At 37.1% G+C, this 13,597-nt stretch overlaps 1 pseudogene; it reads right to left on the minus strand.

Annotated features, from left to right (window-relative positions):
* Positions 1-10,537: 10,537 nt before the first annotated feature.
* On the minus strand, positions 10,538-13,077 carry LOC145009455 (ATP-dependent DNA helicase Q-like 2; annotated as a pseudogene).
* Positions 13,078-13,597: the final 520 nt, after the last annotated feature.

The raw sequence follows: 13,597 nt of genomic DNA on the forward strand, positions 1-13,597 counted from the left end.
GCTATCGTTGTACCTGCTAAAGTGATCAAGAAGAGTTGTTCTCTCTGATGTTCTCTCTAAAGATTCTCAAACTGAAAGCACTATCTTTCAAGAATCAATACATCAAGCCTCCTCACCCAATGTGCGTTCAAAGTCAAATTGTTGAAGAAAATACCAACTGCTCAAGATGAAGTCATTCATTGAAGATTCATATGTTCATCTTGATGCTGTGAAGAAATCGAAGATAAACGCTGAAGCTAATTTCCAACAGAAGATTAACAAGAAAATTCAGCTACTTTTTAGGGGGAGCTTGTTGGGTCATTTAGAAAAGAAAGTTATAAACCAAGGGGGAGATTGTTGGGTCAAAACTATGGTTTATACTTTACTTTTCTAGGAAAATGTATTTTTGTGTCTTGGACTGTAAACAGCTTGGTGTTTACGGCCGTATACGTGTTTACGGTTGTGTTTACGGTCGTGAATAGGTTTACGGTCGTAAACCCATTCATGGTCCATGTTCACCAAGCCCATGTTCCCTATAAATAGAGGTGTAAGGGGTGAGGAGTGGAGTGATGAGTAAAAGAATGGAGGAGCTTAACTATGTGCATTTGAAGGTGTTCTAGAGAGAGAAAAAAGAGTGCGTGTTAGTGTGTGTGAATCTTGTATCCGGATCTTCATTCATATTAATACATACAGGATTCATCATCTTCTTCTTCTCCTTCTCTTCTAATTTGATCTGACATCATCCGTTTGATTGGGATTCCGCACCATCAAACAGATGTGATTTGTACACATGTGGTGATCCATAGATACTCCATGGAGGTTAAAACCCACGGATCATGAGGAATGTTGAAAGTCATGAGTTACATGGTGTAACCCTAATGTGCACACTATATAAGAAGCCTCATAGTTCATTAAATGACACCTTAAGTGATAAGAAGTAAGGGCTAGCCTAATTTGTGAAGCAAGTGTTCTTCTCTCAAGTTATTCCATTTGTTGGTGGTGTTGTGTGAAACATTTGAGGCATTACATTTGGGGTGTTAGGCTCACATATCTTAAGGAATCAAAGCTACAAGAAAGGTAAGTCATTCTACAAGAATCATGTATTACATATACCTCATGATATGCTAGTTAGGATGAAACCTTTGAAAAATGAAAGTTTGCATGTATAATAGAGAAAACATAGATCCAAGGTTTCTAGGGTTGCATGTGATGGGTTTTGAACATTCTAACACTTCCTAAGTGTACATGCAACCCTAATAACCTTGGATCTATGTTTGTCTAATTATCATGCAAAGTTGAATTCCAAGGTTATATTCCTATCTAGTATACATGGGGAACAATTTTAACTTAAAGTATAGATAGAATAACTTACCTTGTTGTTGTTTGTGTTCCTTAAAACCTTGTGAGCCTAGCACCCCAAGTGTGATGCCTCAAATGCTTCACACAACACCAAATGCTCTTGGAAGAACTTATGAGAGAACACACACTTCTCAAAATCGGCCAAGCCCTCTTGTTTCTTAGTGTAGCCGATTTTAGGTGGAGAACATGTTACTTATATAGTGTTGACACATCTAGGGTTAAACCCTAATGTGTCATGACTCTTCATTTCCATGACCCATGGGTTTGTAACTCCCATGGAGCATCCATGGAGCATCCTATGGGTGGAACCTAACTTGATAATCCATGGAGCCTCTTAGCCCACTATACAAGATATGGATGATTTACATAATCAACCCATATATTTAATTAGTTATCTTTTGATCACATAATTAATTCTAAATTAATTCTTGATCAAACTAATCAAATAATATTATTAATATATTAGAACTTATAATATATTAATAATCTCCAAGTGTTATTTCTCTCATTTAGTCTATCCAATTGCACGGTGCCATGCAACCCAAATGGACCATGCCGGGTCGGGTCAAGTACATACCAGAAATAGTTATGGACTTAGACACCTTATCCAACAGTCTCCCACTTGGATAAGTCTAATAACTATTACTGCAAGTATGACTTCAGGAACCGATCGGAAATCGTAGCTCTTTACAAGGTTTCTCGGAACTGAGAAGATGATGGTACGCCATTTAAGATAAGTGATCATATAATCCTCTGTTCTAGATATCAGTCGGACAAATACATGGAACAATGTCTTACTTATTGTCCAACAGTTTGTTTCCCGATTTCCGATTTGTTTGACAAAGAACTTCATTGAACACATCAACTTAGTTCTGACCGGGCCCGACACATAGGTCAAAACAAAATCATCGAGGGGCCCAGATATCAGCTTCTAATCCAAGAAGGAACAGATAAACTTCGACTCATATGTTTGTTCTACCACTCATTGAATTACACACAAGAGCGCGATTTATAACATCGAGTTACCAATGCGTTTTTCGTACAATCAATGCATAACCAACTTGTAAGTAACAAATCATATCTCTAGGTTTGAAGACTTATACGATATTACCGTCTCACGATCACTCGAGATAGAATTCCATGAAGTGATTCCAGTGAGCGTGGGTTGAGTCCAATGCTCAGAACTTATGAGCACTCATGATTGCTGTAGCCTTGTCCAAGACCTCTACAACCAAACATGACAGTCTTGATTCATACCTACTTCCGACATATGACCGACTGTGGAGGTTTGAATAATATGTTATACCAAACAAAAATTATTCTGGAAGTCAAAACATGCAAAAGAAATATAGTAAACGATCGACAAGAGATAGCAACACTTTACTCATAAATAAAACACTTTTATTCATCATCAGATGTCAATTACACTTTACAAATTTCGAGGTTATCTAACTGCTAAATCTAATATCATCCTTCAGCCCTATGCTCCGAGCATGCTGGAGATGCTTAACCCGAGTCAGTCCCTTCGTGAGGGATCTGCCGGATTCTCATCTGATGATACCCTCTTTGCCACGAGGAGTCCTTGTTCGATCCGATGTCTGATGAAATGGTATTTTCTGTCGATGTGTCTGGATCTCCCGTGATCCCTTGGTTCCTTGGCTAAGGCAACAACACTTTCACTATCACAGAAAATTTCCATTGGCTCTTTAATAGCTGGTACAACTCCAAGGTCTCCAATGAAGTTCCTCAGCCATAACGCCTCCTTTGCCGCCTCGCTGGCTGCAATATACTCTGATTCACAAGTAGAATCTGCCACTGTCTCTTGCTTGGCGCTCTTCCAAGAAATTGCTCCTCCATTTAGGGTAAAGACCCAGTCCGACTGAGAGCGGAAGTTATCCCTATCAGTCTGGAAGCTAGCATCACTATACCCTACAACTCTCAAGTCATCACTCCCACCAAGGGTAAGGACCCAGTCCTTAGTCCTTCGTAGGTACTTGAGAATATTCTTTACCGCAGTCCAGTGTGCCTTGCCAGGGTTCCCCTGAAACCTGCTAACCATGCTCAGGGCAAAAGCTACATCAGGTCGAGTACACATCATAGCATACATGATCGATCCTACAGCCGAAGCATAAGGTACTCGACTCATTTGTGCTATCTCAGCCTCAGTGCTAGGGCTTTGTGTCTTACTCAGTTTGGCGTTACTCTGGATGGGCAACTCTCCTTTCTTGGAGTCTTGCATGCTGAATCTCTTCAGCACCTTATCCAAGTAGGTACTTTGACTAAGTCCAATTAGTCTTTTACTCCGATCTCTCAAGATCCTTATCCCCAAAATATAGGCAGCTTCACCAAGGTCCTTCATAGCGAAACACTTTCCAAGCCAGGACTTTACTTCCTGCAGGGTTGGAATGTCGTTTCCTATGAGTAGTATGTCATCCACATACAATACCAAAAAGCTAACTATACTCCCACTAGCCTTGACATACACACAAGATTCATCTTCACTCCTAGAAAAGCCGAATTCCTTGACCTTTTCATCAAAGCAAAGATTCCATCTGCGAGGTGCTTGCTTTAATCCATAAATGGACTTCTCAAGCTTACACACTCTATTAGGGTACTCGTTGCTGACAAAACCCTCTGGCTGACTCATGTAAACATCTTCAGCCAACTTTCCATTAAGAAAAGCGGTTTTGACATCCATTTGCCAAATTTCATAGTCATGAAATGCGTCTATGGCTAACAGAACCCGAATAGACTTAATCTTGGCTACCGGAGAAAAGGTCTCATCATAATCCACTCCAGGAATTTGAGAGAAGCCCTTTGCAACCAGTCTAGCCTTATAAGTGTGTACTTTACCATCCATGTCGGTTTTCTTCTTGAAGACCCATTTGCACCCTACAGTCTTTCGACCTGGTACATTCTCAACCAAGTTCCAAACTTGATTGTCATACATGGATTGTATCTCGCTATCCATAGCCTCTTTCCATTTAGCAGACTCGGGGCCTGCCATGGCTTCCTCGTAGCTGTTAGGGTCATCTTGACTTACTAGTGTTCCATCACTAATAAGTGTCTCACCTTCTGCAGTAATATGGAATCCATAGTAATGCTCAGGTGCACTCCTAACTCTCGTGGAACGCCTCAGAGGTACAGATTCGTCAATCGGCTCAACAGGAGTTTCCTCCTCAAGTTGAGGGCTAGATTTTGAAGTTCCATCACCACTTGACTCTTGAATTTCTTCAAGATCAATTTGCCTCCCACTGTCTCCTTGGCTTATAAGCTCTCTTTCTCGAAAGACTCTTCTTCTTGCTACAAATACCACATTGTCACTAGGTCTGTAGAAGAGGTAACCAAAGGATTGCTGTGGGTAGCCGATGAAAATACACCTCTTGCTTCGGGGTTCGAGCTTATCATGAGTCTCGCGTCTCACAAAAGCCTCGCAACCCCAAATCTTGATGTGGTCTAGTTTAGGTACTTTACCAGTCCACATCTCGTGAGGAGTTTTGGCAACTTTCTTTGTAGGGACTAGATTAAGGATATGGGCGGCAGTCTCTAAGGCATACCCCCAGAATGAGATTGGTAGCGAAGCTCGACTCATCATGGAACGAACCCTGTCCAACAAAGTTCGATTACGCCTCTCAGCCACACCATTCAACTGCGGTGTCCTGGGAGGTGTCAATTGTGAGACAATCCCACATTCCCTTAGATAGTCGAGGAACTCTGAACTAAGATACTCACCACCCCGATCGGATCGAAGCGTCTTAATGTTCCTGCCCAATTGATTCTCGACTTCCTGTTTAAATTCCTTAAACTTCTCGAAAGTCTCTGACTTATGCGTGATTAAGTAGACATATCCATATCTACTGTAATCATCAGTAAAAGTCAAATAATAACGATTAGCATCCCTTGTGGCATGTTTGAATGGTCCACACACATCCGTATGTATAAGGTCCAACAAACCTTCACCCCTTTCACACGAGCCTGTGAAGGGTGACTTTGTCATTTTTCCAAGTAAGCATGATTCGCAACTATCATTTGACTTTAGGTCAAACGACTCCAAGACTCCATCTTTTTGGAGTTGGCCTATGCGTTTCTTGCTTATATGTCCAAGACGACAATGCCATAATGATGCTTTATCCAAGTTATTATTACTAGTAGAATCAATACACAAAACATTATTTCCTAAGTTATCTACAACAGACACAACTTCATACACACCATCACAAGGTAATGCTTTAAAATAAAGAACATTATTAAAGAAAACATCAATAGAACCAACTTCATTATTAAACGAAAAGGTAAACCCTTGTTTGTACAAAGCATAAAAGGAAATAATATTTCTTGCCATTCCTGGCGAGTCACAACACTTATTGAAATCTAAACTAAACCCACTACTTAGCGATAAAGTATAAACTCCAATCTTGGTGACAGGTGAAGCTTTCCTGTTCCCCATGATCAAGTTTATTCTTCCTTGCTCCACATTCTCACTTCTTCTTAGTCCCTGCAAGTCACAACAAATGTGAATACCACAACCGGTATCAAGGACCCAAGATTTCGAATGGGGTGAGTTATTAGAAATGATAGTGTAAATACCTGCATGGTTGGGTTTGACTTTCCCATCCTTCACATCCTGCTGGTACTTTGGGCAGTTCCGCTTCCAATGAGCTTTTTCATGACAATAGAAGCATTCAGCCTCTTTTCGGTCAGAAGAAGGAGTAATGAAACCTTTCTTGGTTCCACTTGAAGAAGAGCCATCAAGGGTCCGAGCCTTGGTACCCTTCGAAGATATCTTTCTCTTCCTCCCTCGACTTTTCCCGATTGCCAAAACCGGAGTTGAGTTTGGAGTAGGAGTGATAGCAACCGACTTCCCCTTAAGACCTGTTTCTGCAGTCTTGAGAAGTCCCTGAAGTTTGCTGAGAGTGACCTCTTCCTTATTCATGTGATATGTCATGCGGAATTGATCATAGCACGATGGTAGGGAGCGCAAAATTATATCTATTGCTAGCTCCTCAGGGAGGTTCACATTAAGTTTCAACAATCGATCCACATACCTTTGCATTTTCTGCATGTGGCTCGTGACGGAATCCCCGTCCTTCATCATGGTTGTTATCATGGAGCAGATGATTTCGTACCTCTCTTGTCGTGCACTTTGATGGTATCTTTCCATCAAATCTTGGTGCATTTCATAAGGGTAGAAATCCTCATAGGACTTTTGGAGTTCTGCTGTCCTCGTAGCGGGTAATCATCCTGATGTTTCTGATCCATTCATTGAAGTTGGATCCATCAAAGGTGACTTTCCCACACAAACTCATAAGAGTAAAGGAGCCATTAGGATTTGAGCCAGAAGCATTATTTGAAGACATCTGAAAGAGTAGAACAAGTTTAGTATAGATTTAACAGAGTCCTTAATAAAACACCCAAATGTAATATTAAGGCTAGGATCCAATCACAATATAATATAACTTAGAAGAGGTATGCCGTAATATAAGCTATACCATATTTGAAAGGTAGGTGAATGACGATTCACCAATTTCCACCACGAAAACCGAAATATTAGATATTAGGTTTAATTGGTTTTTAGAAATTCCTAGATTCTTTGAGATTCAATGAATTTTTCAAAGGCATGTTTCAATCTCGAGAGTGCCCTCCAAGTTTTGTGACTGGGATACCGAGGATCACAAAACGAGGTGTGAAGTAACCATGCAAATCACTTGGTACCCTTAAAGTTTATCACTCAATCGATGTGCCGGTAAACCACACATGCTCCACTGATACTATAATAAACCTTAAGTCACCCTTTACCTACCTTGTTAAGTCCAAGTTAGTGTGCCGGTTAACCACACACGCTCCACCAACGACTTAGACAAAGTGTAAAGTGTAATTTCATGGATTAGCACCTTATTCACATTTTCCTAAAGTAACTAAGATTGGGAATTTAATAAAACATTTAGTTACATTATTATATTCATCATACTTTGAATGAGAATTTATAAGTCCTTGTCTTACCCGTTCGGCTAACGACCCTCTACCAGTCAAGCAAGCGGTGGGTGAGAGTAGACACCCATTAAGTCACCATTTTATAGGTAACAACCTTATACCCACCTTATAGACCGACTTCGTGAATGAGGCGTACTAGCGGTAAGACGACTTTATTCTTATACATATATATATAATTATTAAATCATCATAATATAAGTATAAGGGTTGAATTTTAACTTTTAAAATTCTAGGGGTTGGAACTAAAGTTTTAACTTAACTTTATTTGTTCCAAAACTTGAGGGCAAGTTTTGTAACTTTCAAAACTTTTCATTTCTTGTAACTTATGAGTTTAATAGAGTAATAAAATGAAGACTCTTCATTTTTCTAACTCTTGTGTTTGTTTTAATGGTTTTAATTCAAGTGTGACTCTTGGTTTTCCATAACTTGAGGACAAGTTATGGACTCCATTAAAACACATTATGATCAAGAATTAATCTACCACATAGGTTACAAATAATTCCTATGATCATCTAAAACATCATAAGAACAAGAACATGAATATGAACACATTCATAAAGTACACTTAAAACTTTGTAATTTTGATAACTAGTTGTTGTAAATGAATTAGCAAAGACATTACACCACCAAAAACAAGGTTTCAATTACCAAAACAGTTTAGGGTAATGTTTCTAATTCATTTCCAGCAACTAAATCGAAATTCTGCAATCAGTCGACCCTACTCGCCGAGTGCATGAATTTACTCGCCGATTTGGTTGAAGATACACGTGAACTCGCCGAGTCCCCCCTATAGACTTGACGAGTCCACTCGTAGACAGCAAGATTTTCGACTTTTTTCAACTTTTAAGCACAAATAAAAAGCAAACAAGCCTAGGCTCTGATACCACTGATGGGTTTTGAACATTCTAACACTTCCTAAGTGTACATGCAACCCTAATAACCTTGGATCTATGTTTGTCTAATTATCATGCAAAGTTGAATTCCAAGGTTATATTCCTATCTAGCATACATGGGGAACAATTTTAACTTAAAGTATAGATAGAATAACTTACCTTGTTGTTGTTTGTGTTCCTTGAAACCTTGTGAGCCTAGCACCCCAAGTGTGATGCCTCAAATGCTTCACACAACACCAAATGCTCTTGGAAGAACTTATGAGAGAACACACACTTCTCAAAATCGGCCAAGCCCTCTTGTTTCTTAGTGTAGCCGATTTTAGGTGGAGAACATGTTACTTATATAGTGTTGACACATCTAGGGTTAAACCCTAATGTGTCATGACTCTTCATTTCCATGACCCATGGGTTTGTAACTCCCATGGAGCATCCATGGAGCATCCTATGGGTGGAACCCAACTTGATAATCCATGGAGCCTCTTAGCCCACTATACAAGATATGGATGATTTACATAATCAACCCATATATTTAATTAGTTATCTTTTGATCACATAATTAATTCTAAATTAATTCTTGATCAAACTAATCAAATAATATTATTAATATATTAGAACTTATAATATATTAATAATCTCCAAGTGTTATTTCTCTCATTTAGTCTATCCAATTGCAGGGTGCCATGCAACCCAAATGGACCATGCCGGGTCGGGTCAAGTACATACCAGAAATAGTTATGGACTTAGACACCTTATCCAACAGCATGCACACCATAGGAGTGTTAGAATGCTCATAACCCAACAGTGGTATCAGAGCCTAGGCTTGTTTTCAATTATACTTGATGCTACTTGCTGAAAAAGTCGATTTTCTGCTCACTGTTCAGTGAACTCGCCAAGTCCACTGGGGGACTCGACGAGTCCATGTTGAATTTCATCCAACACGTCGAGTTGGTTCATGCACTGGACGAGTTGGAGGCCCTGAGTGCATAATTTCGAGTTTTAATGTTGGAATTGGACTAGGATCATTACCCTAAACTGTTTTTAGAATGTTAAACCTGTTTTTGATGTGGTAATGATTGTGCTTATCCAATTTCAATGATAATTGTTAAAGTTTCAAGTTTTGTATTAAGTTTATATGATTCTTGAAATTTTTTGATATGAATTATGCATGCTTATGAGTTTTATTAGATCATAGAAATTATTTGATATGCTTGTTACTTTGATTGTTGATCTAAATGCTTTTTAATGGACTCCATAACTTGTCCTCAAGTTATGGAATTCCAAGAGTCTTTTCCAACGTAATCATTTAAACTCATAAGTTATAGAAATGAAAGGTTTTGAATAGTTTCAAAATTTGCCCTAAAGTTTTCGAATTTGTAAAGTCACTTTAGAATACTTTTATTCCAAACCCTAGAATTTTAAAAGTTTAAGAATAAGTTAGTCTTACTGTTACTAGGCCTCATTCATGAAGTCAGTCTATAAGGGAGGTATAAGGTTGTTGCCTATAAAATGGCAGCTTAATGGGTGTCCACTCTCACCCACAACTTCCTTGATTGGTGGAGGGTCGTTAGCCGAACGGGTAGGATAGGACACTAATTCTCATTAATTATAATGATAGTTCTAAAGTAACTAAACTTTTTATAAATTTCCAATCTTAGTTACTTTAGGAAAATGTGAAATTGATGCTAACCCATGAAATTACACTTTGTACATTGCTAAGTCGTTAGTGGAGCGTATGTAGTTAACCGGCAGACTAATTTAGACTAACAAGGGTGGAAAAGGGTGGCTTAAGTTTTATCATAGATCGGTGGAGCATGTGTGGTTAACCGGCACATCGATTAGGTGATAAAAATCACTACTAGAAAAACAGCCTTTTATGACACACAATGCGTGTCGTAAAACGCTCAGACGACGCGGAAATGTGCGTCAAGAAAGGCCCTGTCATAATTAGAGACAACACGCTTTTGCACGTCGTCTACAGACGACGCGCATTTACGATGCACAATGCGTATCATTAAAAGCCCTGTCAAGAAAGGCCAAGTCATAAATGAAGATAACACACATTTTTGTGTATCGTAAATTTAAATGTTTAAAAAAAATATATTTATATATTTATTAATTTTTAAATTAAATTTGCATTTAATGTCTTATAATAGAAATAAAATACCATATACAAAAAATACAATCCATTGCATAAAATTTAATGTCATACAATTCTATTTCTTACAATATGTAAATTAAATTTACATTGTTATTAAGAGGTTTTCCCTAACAATATAACCTAATACTACATTGCTATAAAGGGGCACCTTCTTGTTTTAGTAACTCATCATTAAGCTGTCTGAAGAAGCTCTAAAACCCTTCATCATGTCTCGTAGCTTCAATATCAATCCCAACTCTTTATCAAGAACAACACGAAAATCCTACACAATAATCATGTCAGTTGTACAATATCAATATCAACCAATTAATAATACACATGGTATGTATGAGAGTGGAATCAACCAAATTCAAATCAATATCAACTAATCAATAATCAATATCAACTACACCACAACACAACTAACACAAAGATATTAGCCACTTTTTTTGCATCAGAAAAAAAATGAACTTAACAAACCTGCCAAATCAAGAGAAGTCATGAATGACCCTGTATAAACTCTAAAAAAAGAAAGCAAGTAAATTTAACAGATTAGATAAAGTACTAGACAATAAAATACAAGAGTGAATTATTATAAATAAGAATACAAAAAAGTAGTATGTAACAGCTGGCAGATATTAAAAGTTAAAAGTATACAAACTAATCAAATATTCATTTACCATTATTCATATATATATATATATATATATATATATATATATATATATATATATATATATATATATATATATATACCTATGAGTAATTTGTCTCATACGCATCCATAAAATCACCTTCTTTTTTCAAGTTCAGTGAACTTCAATCTTGACATCATACAATCACCACTTTTCCAACAAATGATTTCTCTCGAACCTGTTAAATAATTTACAATGTATAGTGATTCAATTCATGAAATACATGATTAAAATTTAGAGAATGAAAAGTGATTGCTTTATTACCATATAAAACAGATTCGATCTATTCACTGTGCTAAATTTTTTTACTCATTTTGGAATGTTTAGCATCTCCATAACATCCAATTGGACCTTCTTTGTAGTAGTTGCCTAACAATATGAAAGTTCATTATTCTAGTATAACTATGAAAATGGGAACCCAAAAAGATATGGATATGTAAGTAAAGACATACAGTTAAAGCAACAACATGAACATTAGGAAATTGAGTCTTCAATATCCCAAGATTCTTGTAATCTGGACGAAAGTCATGTCCCCAATGACTACAACAATGTGCTTCCTGAAAATTTAAAAAGATATGAAATTTAAATTTTCAAAATTATATTTCTTTATAAAAACTAAGAAAAAAAGAGCGAGTGTACATCAATTGAGATCAAGGAAAGACGTCCAACATGGTGGCATTTTTCAAATTTTGACACAAATTTTTGCTTTTGGAGACTCTTTCTGGTGTAACATACAATACTTTAAGATCCCCTTCTCCTTTTTCAAGAGCTTTGTATATAAACTTCTCATGTTCTTTACTAGTTGTAATCTTATCATGACCTAAAGCAATAAAAATATTAATTAGAGTTTATAATCTGGTAATCAATAGTAAAGGATATAGGATATTAACAAAAACAAAAATAAGCACCTGATCTTGAATAAGAGAAAGTAAAGGACTAAAAACAAGAGCAATTCCATGATGTAAAACAGCTGGAAGTTGATAGCATAGACTTTTGCCTCCACCAGCAGCCATGATCACAAGAACATCTACCCCACTCACGATTGCATTAATGATCTGATACATAAGTATCAACCTCAGGAGACAACATACAAATTATCATTATTAATAAAAGGATTGAAATAACATTATTTACCTCATGAGACAACACAGTTGCAGTTGTAGGTAGAAATGAGACAACAGATTGGAATTTATTGAATACAATCCTCAAAGCGTCGAACGATCACATTCTTCTTCACACTCACACTTGTCATAAAAAAATAAATAAAATTATAAATAAAATTTGATTTTGTTTCATTTTCTACCATTGATAGCTTCCTAACATGTAAATGGATACAAGACTCAAACAGAGATAGGAGGCTTCATGGTACACCCTTTACCCTTCCTTATATTAGTTATGCTTAAATTCAAATAAATAAATAAATAAAGCCTGGATCTTCTACTTCATGAGCGAATTCATTCCCCAATGTTTCATCATTTACATGTTCAGATCTAAGAATTTTGACAGTAACATGCTCACCAAGGTACTCTCCATGGAATATCTCAACAAACAAAATAACTGATATTAAGATACTTGTAAGAATTAGGAATGCAATTGGAAAAAAATAGTGTACACGTACAAATCTCCACAAGATCCAGATGCATTATTTTCTCCAATATTCAATGATGCTCTATCTATTTCTGCATCTCTAGAATGGGCTTCAGTAGCTAAAGCTTTCTATACAGCTGATATAGAATCTGAAGAAGAACCAGACCATGAACCCTACAAGGTAAACAGTAATCCAGTTTGTGCATATGTTTTTATCTTAAATAAGACCACAATACCCTTAAAAAAACACCATGTGATGAAAATCGTAGTAAATGGAAAAATATTTTACCTCGCTTCTAGAAATTGCTTTCTCCATGGCTTTGTGTAAAGAAATTGATTCCTGACCACAAGGTTGCTGAATAAGAAACAATCATATTTGAGTATTTTGGTGTTAGAAAAGAAGAGGAAGAAGAAGGAGAACCTGAGAAACAGTCATATATGAGTATTCCGATAACATCAAGCAGCAATTGTAAGAGCTTGCATATTTGCTTGATCTTCCGAAAAATGAGTCCCAAGAAATAGCAATTACATAATTGCTTGATCTTCCGATGACAACATCAATGTTAATAAAATGACTTGTAACAAAAATTTGGAAATACAAACCACCCAAATCAGAAAAAAACTCTTACACAAATCAAAGCATGTGATCTTAATAGAAAAATAAAAACTGAATACAAATTAGGGCTCACATAATCAAATATCAAAAATGAAATCACCTTTAAAAAAATGGTGGAGCAGGTATCCTTAGAGGATTTGAGTTTAGGTGACCGACGTTTGTCTCGCGGAAGGGAGAAGAATCGGTAAGTGCCAAAGGGAGATAGGAACGGAAGGAGGCAAGATCTAGGGTTCGAGTATGAGATGTAAAATTGGTGGAGTTTCTGTTGAGCCGTGGTCGCCATAGAGAGGTAGAATGGAAGGAGGCGAGAGTTAGGGCTCGAGTATGAGAAAGAATTATT

This window comes from Lactuca saligna, chromosome 8 (genome assembly GCF_052625555.1).
Source record: "Lactuca saligna cultivar CGN05327 chromosome 8, ASM5262555v1, whole genome shotgun sequence".
In the NCBI taxonomy this organism is placed as follows: Eukaryota; Viridiplantae; Streptophyta; class Magnoliopsida; order Asterales; family Asteraceae; genus Lactuca; species Lactuca saligna.